The sequence below is a fragment of the Carettochelys insculpta genome, chromosome 29 (assembly GCF_033958435.1).
Source record: "Carettochelys insculpta isolate YL-2023 chromosome 29, ASM3395843v1, whole genome shotgun sequence".
Lineage (NCBI taxonomy): Eukaryota > Metazoa > Chordata > Testudines > Carettochelyidae > Carettochelys > Carettochelys insculpta.
Genome location: NC_134165.1, coordinates 8,037,212 through 8,045,960, shown reverse-complemented (window position 1 = coordinate 8,045,960; position 8,749 = coordinate 8,037,212). Strand labels below are relative to the sequence as shown.

At 51.8% G+C, this 8,749-nt stretch overlaps 1 long non-coding RNA gene across 1 annotated transcript in view; it reads left to right on the top strand.

The window, feature by feature from the left end:
- The window catches only part of LOC142002966 (uncharacterized), a 59,302-nt gene that overhangs the window by 1,037 nt on the left and 49,516 nt on the right, over positions 1–8,749 (top strand). The window contains exon 2 of the long non-coding RNA XR_012642755.1: positions 113–330. This is a non-coding gene — a long non-coding RNA (uncharacterized LOC142002966). The remainder of the gene's footprint in view (positions 1–112; positions 331–8,749) is intronic.

Sequence of the window (8,749 nt, the reverse complement as noted above, 5' to 3'; positions counted from 1 at the left end):
AAGGAAAGAGTCGATTTGGTGAAGCAAATGAGCGATCTGCTCAAGCCAGTTGTGGTTGAGTCAGAGCTGGGGAGAGGGCGTGACACCCATTCTGACAGTTCTCTCCCTGCAGTGCGGTGCGGGATGCACCTGCCTGGCAGTGGAATCTGCAAACTTTGTTCTGACCTCAAGCGCGCTCCCTCCAGCCATGGAAGAGAGAACACTGAGTTAGTTCTGCAGCCAACACTCCTGCTCTGGACGAAATGCCTCAAGTGGATCACAGTGGAGTAGCTCTGCTTCTTCCTGCTGGTTGGATTTGCCTTAGTGAGAAGGAAATCCCTGCCTGAGACTGTGAGTAGCCTGGATTGTGAGCAAAGTTACCCTGGATTGATTTCTTTAGCTGTGCCCTGAAACCCCATCTGAGGACACCCCCACAGCCCCAAACCACCCCAAACCATCCCCAGGTTTAACCTCCTCACAGCCCCAAACCGTCCCCAGGCTTAACCCCCTCACAGCCCCAGACTGTCCCCAGGCTTAACTTCCTTGCAGCCCCAAACTGCCCCCAGACTTAACTCTCTGCAGCCCCAAACTGCCCCCTGCCTTCATACTTAACCCCCCAAGCCCCAAACTGCCCCCAGACTTAACCCTGTGAAGCCCCATACTGCCCCCTGCCCCCAGGCTTAACCCCCCCAAAGCCCCAATCTGCCCCCAGACTTAATGCCATGAAGCCCCAAACTGCCCCCTGCCCCCCTGCTTAAGCCCCTGCAGCCGCAAACCATCCCCAGGCTTAACCTCCTCACAGCCCCAAACCAGCCCCTGCCCCAGGTTTAACCCTCTCACAGCCACAAATTAGATTAAGCCAAGTATGCAAACGAGCCCCTATAGTGACTCAATATTTAAGGCACAGAGAACCAAAAACAGTAATCAAGGAGGACAAATCAGAAAAAGATGATCAAGGTGAGCAAATCAGAGGGTTTCGGGGGGAAGTCAAGAATTAAATTAAGCCAAGTATGCAGTCAAGTATTTCACATTTGGCACATTAACACGTGGTTTAAACTGGGATGGGAACTTTCTGAGTCACTATAGGGGCTCATCTGCATACCTGGCTTAATCTAATTCTTGACCTTTCCCTCCAACTCCTCCACTCTCTGATTTGCTCACCTTGATCATCTTTTTCTGATTTGTTCTCCTTGCTTACTGTTTTTGGTTCTCTGTGCCTTAAATATTGAGTCTGTTCTGGTCTGGCTATGGTCTGAAGAAGTGTGTCTGTCCCACGAAAGCTCACCCAATAAACTATTTTGCTAGTCTTTAAAGTGCTACTTGGCTGCTTTTTGTTTTGATAGTGTATAGGCTAGCACAGCTTCCTCTCTGTTACTATATATATATATATATGGAATGTGGCAGAAGGAACGCAATGCTGCTGAAGGCTGGGAGGAATGTGTCTCCCAGAGGTCATCTGCATGAAAATGCAAAGGGTGGCAGGTGTGATACTGAGGCTGGGAGGAGTGTGTCTCCCAGTGATCATTTGCATGAGAATGCAAAGGTGTGCATGTGTGATACCTTTTCAGGCAAAGCCTAATGGGTAGCAAGTAAGCCATGAGATTTGGTCTATTGTAAACATGTAGTTGTAAAATCACAATTTAAGCTGACACTTAATGCGGGAGTTGTGAGATCTTACCAATGCTCTGGATTGTTGTGGGGGACAGGGCAGTCGCCTTAGCTGTGTAAGACATTGATTATACAGGGCTCCCTGGTTTAAAGCATTGCAAGGAATAGGGGAGGGATACTGGTTAAGCCAGCTTGCTAAGTGCTTTAGCCCTGCCTATGCTTTGACTATATAGCTATAAGCCTGGCTTGGCTAACCCTTCCCACCTGTTGAAAGATAGAGCTGTGTACTAGGGTGTTTGTGAAATCCCACACTAGAGATACCAAGAGCTGAAATCACAGAGTGACAGCTGAGGCCACACAGAGCTGAAATCACAGGGTTCTGCCTTAGGGTGATCCCAAGCAGTGGGGTTAGGACTGGTGGGCAGCTGGTAGGAGTGGTGGTGGACAACAGCGACTGGTGGGTGGCTGGTAGGAGCAGTGAGGGAGGACAGCGACTGGTGGGTGGCTGGTAAGAGAAGCGGGGGAGGAGGGCAACTGGTGGGCGGCTGGTAGGAGCAGCGGTGGCAGACCAGCGGGCAGCTGGTAGGAGCAGCGGCGGACAACAGTGACTGGCAGACAGCTGGTGGCAGCAAGGGGAGGCTGCAGACAAGTGGACAGCTAGTATTGCCCTGGGCTGTGTCTACACGTGCCCCAAACTTCGAAATTGCCATGCAAATGGCCATTTCGAAGTTTACTAATGAAGCGCTGAAATGCATATTCAGCGCTTCATTAGCATGCGGGCGGCAGCCGCGCTTCGAAATTGACGCTCCTTGCCGCCGCGCGGCGCGTCCAGACGGGGCTCCTTTTCGAAAGGATGCTGCCTACTTCGAAGTCCCCTTATTCCCATGAGCCGCCAGGCCCACCAGGACAGGGTCTGGGTCCGGGAGGCCCTGAGGGAATACTTCGACCAGGGGGCCTAGTGAGCGACACCCAGGCTATCCCTGCACCCCGCCCCAGGAGTCACACCCCACCCTCACCAAAAGCACACGGGACACAGGTTTTTTGAAAAATAAAAGTGTCATTGTTTACATAACCAACAATTTTGCCTCTTTTCAGCATGTATAAACCAATAAAACAGAATCATTGAAAATAACTATATACAGGTGGGGACATCTATAATAAACTATGTACGGGAGGTCAACTATAAATAACTATATACAAGGGCGGGGACAATTATATACAGGGGGAGACGTGGGCAGGCCACACATCGGCCCATCATTCCGGGGCGGGGGTGGAAGGGCGCGACCCCCAGCACGTTCGGGTGGCCAGTCCCCCCCCGAGCTGGGGTCCCCGGCTGGGGGCCGGGAGGACGGGGAGGTATGGCCGAGGCGGGTCCTCGGCCCGGTCATCGGCCCTGGGTGGCTTCTGCCCTGCAGAGCTGGTGGGTGGGGCGGCAGGCGAGACATCAGGCGGGGCAGCGGGGAGGGCAGCACGGAGGACATCGGGGGGGCAGACGGGCCGCCAGCTCCTCAAAGATGTTGGCCACCCGATTGAAGGTGGCCATAAACTCCCGCCAGGCCTCCCGGCGCCAGGCAGCCTCCCGCTCCTCAAATTGGAGTCTCCGCTCCATGATGTCTGCCTGGCGCCGGAGGGCAGCAGCCACCTCTGGGTCATGTGTGCTGCGGCGGTGGCCCTGGCGGGGGTGGGCCCGTCCCAGTGCAAGCGGCGACCCCAGGCTTTGGTGGTCTCGGGGGGCTGTCTGGGACTACGGATGGTGCGGCTGCAGAAATAGGGGGGAAGGGAGACTGTGAGTACCCAGCTCTGACCCGTGGCCCACCTCCCATCCCCCAAGGGCCTGTGGTCCCCCCCATCCCCCATTGGTGCGTGCAGTGATCCTGTGGGTGGCCCCTTCCAGTGGTCCGCCCCGCTCCCCTCCCACCGGGGGTGGGGCACAGCACTGTCCATGGGTGGAGGTGCTGCTGGGCACTGGTGGCTGTGGCACCATCCCTGGACCGTGGTCTGCCCAGGCCGTGGCAGGCTGGAGTCTAGTGGGGATGTGGGGGGCCCCCGGTCAAGTGGTGCCCCCGCCCCATGCTCAGGGGGTCTGTGCCCTGTGGGGTACGTACCTGACGGTGCACTGCCAGGATCAGGAGAGGCCCATCTAGCGGACACCCGGCTGGAGCTGCGGGATGGGATGTCCAGCACGAGCTCCCCCTCCTCGCTGGACCACTCAGTGGCCGGGGTGGAGGGTCCCGGCTCTCACCCGGGGGGGGGAGGGGCAGGGCTGGCCTCCGAACCTGACCCTGGCTCCGAGGCCGGCTGGGGCTCGTCGGCCGTGGTGTCAAGGGTGGCTGGGAGGGAGGAGGTGCTCCGGGGGGGCCAGGATAGCCCTGAGCTCCTGGTAATAGGGGCAAGCAGTGGGGGCAGCCCCAGAGATGGCCTAGTCCTGGGCCCAGACATAACCCTGCCGCAACTCCTTGAACTTACTCCTGACATGGTCAGGAGTGTGGGCAGGGTGACCCCGGGCAGCCAGGCCCTCGGCCAGCCGGGTGAACGCCTCCGCGTTCCACCACTTGCTCCCTGTGATATGCAGCACCTCCTCCTCACCCCAGAGCCCCAGCAGGTCACGGAGCTCAGGGTCAGTCCAGGAGGGGCCCCGCTTCGTACCCTGCCAGCTGGAGGCCTGGGAGCCCTGGATGGCCCGGAGGGGGAGCTCTGGGGGCGCTTGGGAGGCTGGCTCGCTGCCATGGTGTCCGTCTGGGCTGTGCAGGGCCACCTCGTGGCATGGCTGCTGCCTGCACGGTGTCAGCTTCCTGCTACGGGGTTTCCAGGTCTGTGCAGCTTTAAGAACTGCTGGGCGCAGAGATCATAGAGCCCCGCAGGGGCTGGACAGCACGTCTGCGCCTAACAGCTGATTGCCGCCATGGCGGACCCCGCTATTTCAAAGTAGCAGGACGCGGATCGTCTACACACACCCGACTTCAACGTTCAACGTCGAAATACGGCGCTATTCCCGTCTTCGGATGGGAATAGCAATTTCGACGTCTCACCGCTTAACGTCGATTTGAACGTCGAAATAGCACACGGCGCATGTAGACACGATGTGCTATTTCAACGTTGTGCTGGACACTGCAAAGTAGCCGGCTGGTGTAGACGCACCCCATGAGTGTTCATGAGCACTTCTTCATTCTCATCTTTGATCGCCATTTGCTTCGGTTGCCATTTCCTATTAATATTCCTAATTGTTTTATACACCTCCCTGGTCTTACATTCGCCGTAATAACTCTCGATATCTTCACATTGCTCCTCTAACCATTTCTCCTTATCCTTTCTGGCTGCTTTCCTTACCTCATTGCATTTCATCCTATATTGCTGTTCCACCAACTCAGAAACATCTCTTCTGATCTTCAATGCTCTCTCCTCTTGAACCAACTTCAGTGTCTTCTGTGTAATCCACTTGTTATTGATCTTTTCTTCTTCTGGAACAGTCTGTTCAATTGCCTCTTCTATAGTGGTGGCTATCCCTGCGACTCTCTTATCTAGGTCTTTCTCTGTGGTGATATTCTTAATCTTCTCTTTGAGAACTGCTCTGTAGGCCAAGTTTCTTCCTCCCATAGCCTTGCCATGTCTCTTCTTTTCTTAACCTGTGTCTTACACTTTCTTTTGAGTTTTATCTTGATGTTTGCGATCACTAGACTGTGGTCTGAGTCTATATCCACTCCTTGGAAAGTTCAGCACTCCTGTACTTATGTTATCCATCTTCTTGTTATCAAAATCATATCTATCATGTTCTTGGACTTCCCATCGTTTGATCGCCATGTCCACTTCCTACAGTCCTTTTTGTTGGAATTTCATGTTGCAGGTCACCATCTCATGCTCTGTAGCAAACTCTAGCAGTTTCTCACTTCGTTCGTTTCTTTCTCCATATCCAAACCTTCCCATGACTCTCCCAACCTTCATTATCTGTTCCAACCTTCCCATTTCAATCTTCTCTGATGATCAACGTATCTTTCGTCAGTATCTCCTCCACTGTCTTTGTTAAGTCTTTGTAGAATATCCCAATCTCTTCCTCCATACTGTCCGACGTGGGTGCATACACCTGAATGACAGATGTTGAACGGTTTTGCTTTGAATCTCGCTACTGTCGTTCTTTCACTCACCGGTTTGTATTCTAATAATGCTTTTCTAGGTGTTTTGCTAAGAGGGAATCTGACTCCTGCTTCATGCTTTGTTTTGTTTCCTGACCAAATGATTTCACGACCACATATCTTTCCTGATGTCATCCAATGCATCTCTGCCAGTCCAAGTATATTGCATCGATATCCCTCCATCTCCTTCTGAAGCAGCTCTAATTTTCCAGCTGCCCACAGTGTTCAGATGTTCCATGTTCCAATGGATAACATATGTATTAGTTGTAATTTTCTTTCTGTAGCCAACTTATCGACCCAACTCTGATTGCCCGATTGGTATCACGGACCTTGTTTATCCAGGCGATGTCTGAGCCAGCATCTTTTATCATTTAGTTGGACTGGCATCAGATTTCATTCGTATTGTTTGATGGTCAGCGCATCAACACTCATCTGACCAACCCTCCTCCTTCATCCAGGCTTGGGACTAGCATGGAGCTCCTAGAGGCTTCATGGTAGAGTTACTGGGGAGGTGGTCCAGGTAAAATGGAAACTGCAAAGGAATTTGAATAGCCCTGTGATCACCAAGTGACCGTGTGTGACCAGCTTACTGGGAATGTAGTGTTATTCCAGACTGGTGTTGTAAGTAGACTGAATGGGTGTCAGGTTCAGAGAAACTGTATGGCTGAATGTGGGGATCAGAACAGCTGTGGAGCTGATTTCTCTAAAAGGCAGGAGAGGGCAAGCAATGTCCCACCTCCAGACACTGTGGAAACTGGTACTCTTTTAATAGACTCCTCTTCTGTGGGAACAAGTTGGAGGTGGAAGAACAAAGGAGCTGTGAGTGAGGAGGGCCGGTTAGGGTTAAAAGAGAAATTTCTTCTTCCTGTGGATCCTGAGTCTCCTCAGAAAGCACCTGTCAGGAAGCAGGCTGTGAAAATGCAAGTTTCCAGACTGTTGTAACTAATGTGTTGCTGTTACCAAAAGCTATAAAATTGTACAATGTGCATGATGTCTGGAAAGAATACTGTAACATGTCAACATTGATGTATAGGAATGATTTGTATGTAAAAGGACTTTGTAATTCTGAAATTTCACAGTTGTTGCTGGTAACCAGAATTGTAACTTCTCACATGAGGAGAAGCATTCCAAACTTATTGTGTGACATGGAAGGGAAACCAGAGGCATGCATCTATTTTACTTGTATGGCTAAGAAACACGGATCACACACTATGGGAGACATTTGTATGTACATTTACTGGATAGTGACTAAAGTCCGAACATTTTCCAGAGCCTGCATGGGTAAATTCACTCTTTTGTGTAGCTCTGGGCGTGAGCACATGGGATATGTGGGCACCATGCTGGAAAAGCAGATCCTGTCCACTATTGTTCTAACTGAGGACTGTTTTGAATTGGTTGCAAGATATGCTAAGCCTGTAACTGCATTGAAGAAGCTTGTGTTGGACAAGCAATATTTTCATGAGCCATTCAAATTGATCACTGATACTTCTAATATTGGATTAGAAGCTGTAGTGACCCAGAGCCCTTCATGGGAAGCCCCTGTAATGCATTCAGTGATGTAACTGACATCCCTTCTTGCATCAATTTTGCATGGGGGGTGGTGTTGCACAACTGGATTTTCATGGAGACCATTTTATGTGTCCAGTGTATCTGTTGGCCCCAATATTGTGCTGGGGGGGCCATGTGAGGTGTCTAATGAAAGCTGAGGATGTCCTGAATTTATGTATGCTACTTATAAGTCTGTATCATGTTTGTAGGTTGAGTTATGCCTTTTAGCTCTCTAGGGCTGTGTCTGCACTAGCCCAAAACTCAGAAATGGCCATGCAAATGGCCATTTTGAAGTTTACTAATGAAGCTCTGAAATATATATTCAGCACTTCATTAGAATGCCAGCAGTTGCAGTACTTCGAAATTGATGCAGCTTGCCACCGCGGGGCTCGTCCAGATGGGGCTCCTTTTCAAAAGGACCCTGGCAACTTCAAAATCCCCTTATTCCTATCTGCTGTTAGGAGTAAGGGGATTTTGAAGTTTCCAGGGTCCTTTCGAAAAGGAGCCCCGTCTGGACGAGCTGCGTGGCGGCGAGCCGCATCAATTTCGAAGTTCCACAGCTACTGGCATTCTAATGAGGCACTGAATATGGGCTAGTGTAGATGTAGCCCAGATGTATTAGCAATGTTTTAGTGCTAAGCTTCACAATGGCTACGTCTACACGTGCAGCCAACATCGAAATAGCTTATTTCGATGTTGCGACATCGAAATAGTCTATTTCGATGAATAACGTCTACACGTCCTCCAGGGCCGGCAACGTCGATGTTCAACTTCGACGTTGCTCAGCCCAACATCGAAATAGGCGCAGCGAGGGAACGTCTATATGTCAAAGTAGCACACATCGAAATAGGGATGCCAGGCACAGCTGCAGACAGGGTCACAGGGCGGACTCAACAGCAAGCCGCTCCCTTAAAGGGCCCCTCCCAGACACAGTTGCACTAAACAACACAAGATCCACAGAGCTGACAACTGGTTGCAGACCCTGTGCCTGCAGCATAGATCCCCAGCTGCCGCAGAAGCAGCCAGAAGCCCTGGGCTAAGGGCTGCTGCCCACGGTGACCATAGAGCCCCGCAGGGGCTGGAGAGAGAGCATCTCTCAACCCCCCAGCTGATGGCCGCCATGGAGGACCCAGCAATTTCGACGTTGCGGGACGCGGATGGTCTACACGGTCCCTACTTCGACGTTGAACGTCGAAGTAGGGCGCTATTCCTATCTCCTCATGAGGTTAGCGACTTCAACGTCTCACCGCCTAACGTCGAAGTTAACTTCGAAATAGCGCCCGACACGTGTAGACGCGACGGACGCTATTTCGAAGTTGGTGCCGCTACTTCGAAGTAGCGTGCACATGTAGACGCAGCTAATAAGGGGTGTAAACTCAGCTCAAGCCAGGATCTTGGGCTAAACAATGGACTGGAAACCCAGTGCTAAGATGTTGAATCCACATTCTAGATGTTTGGGACTTGTCAGTGGAATGCAGCCCACTGGT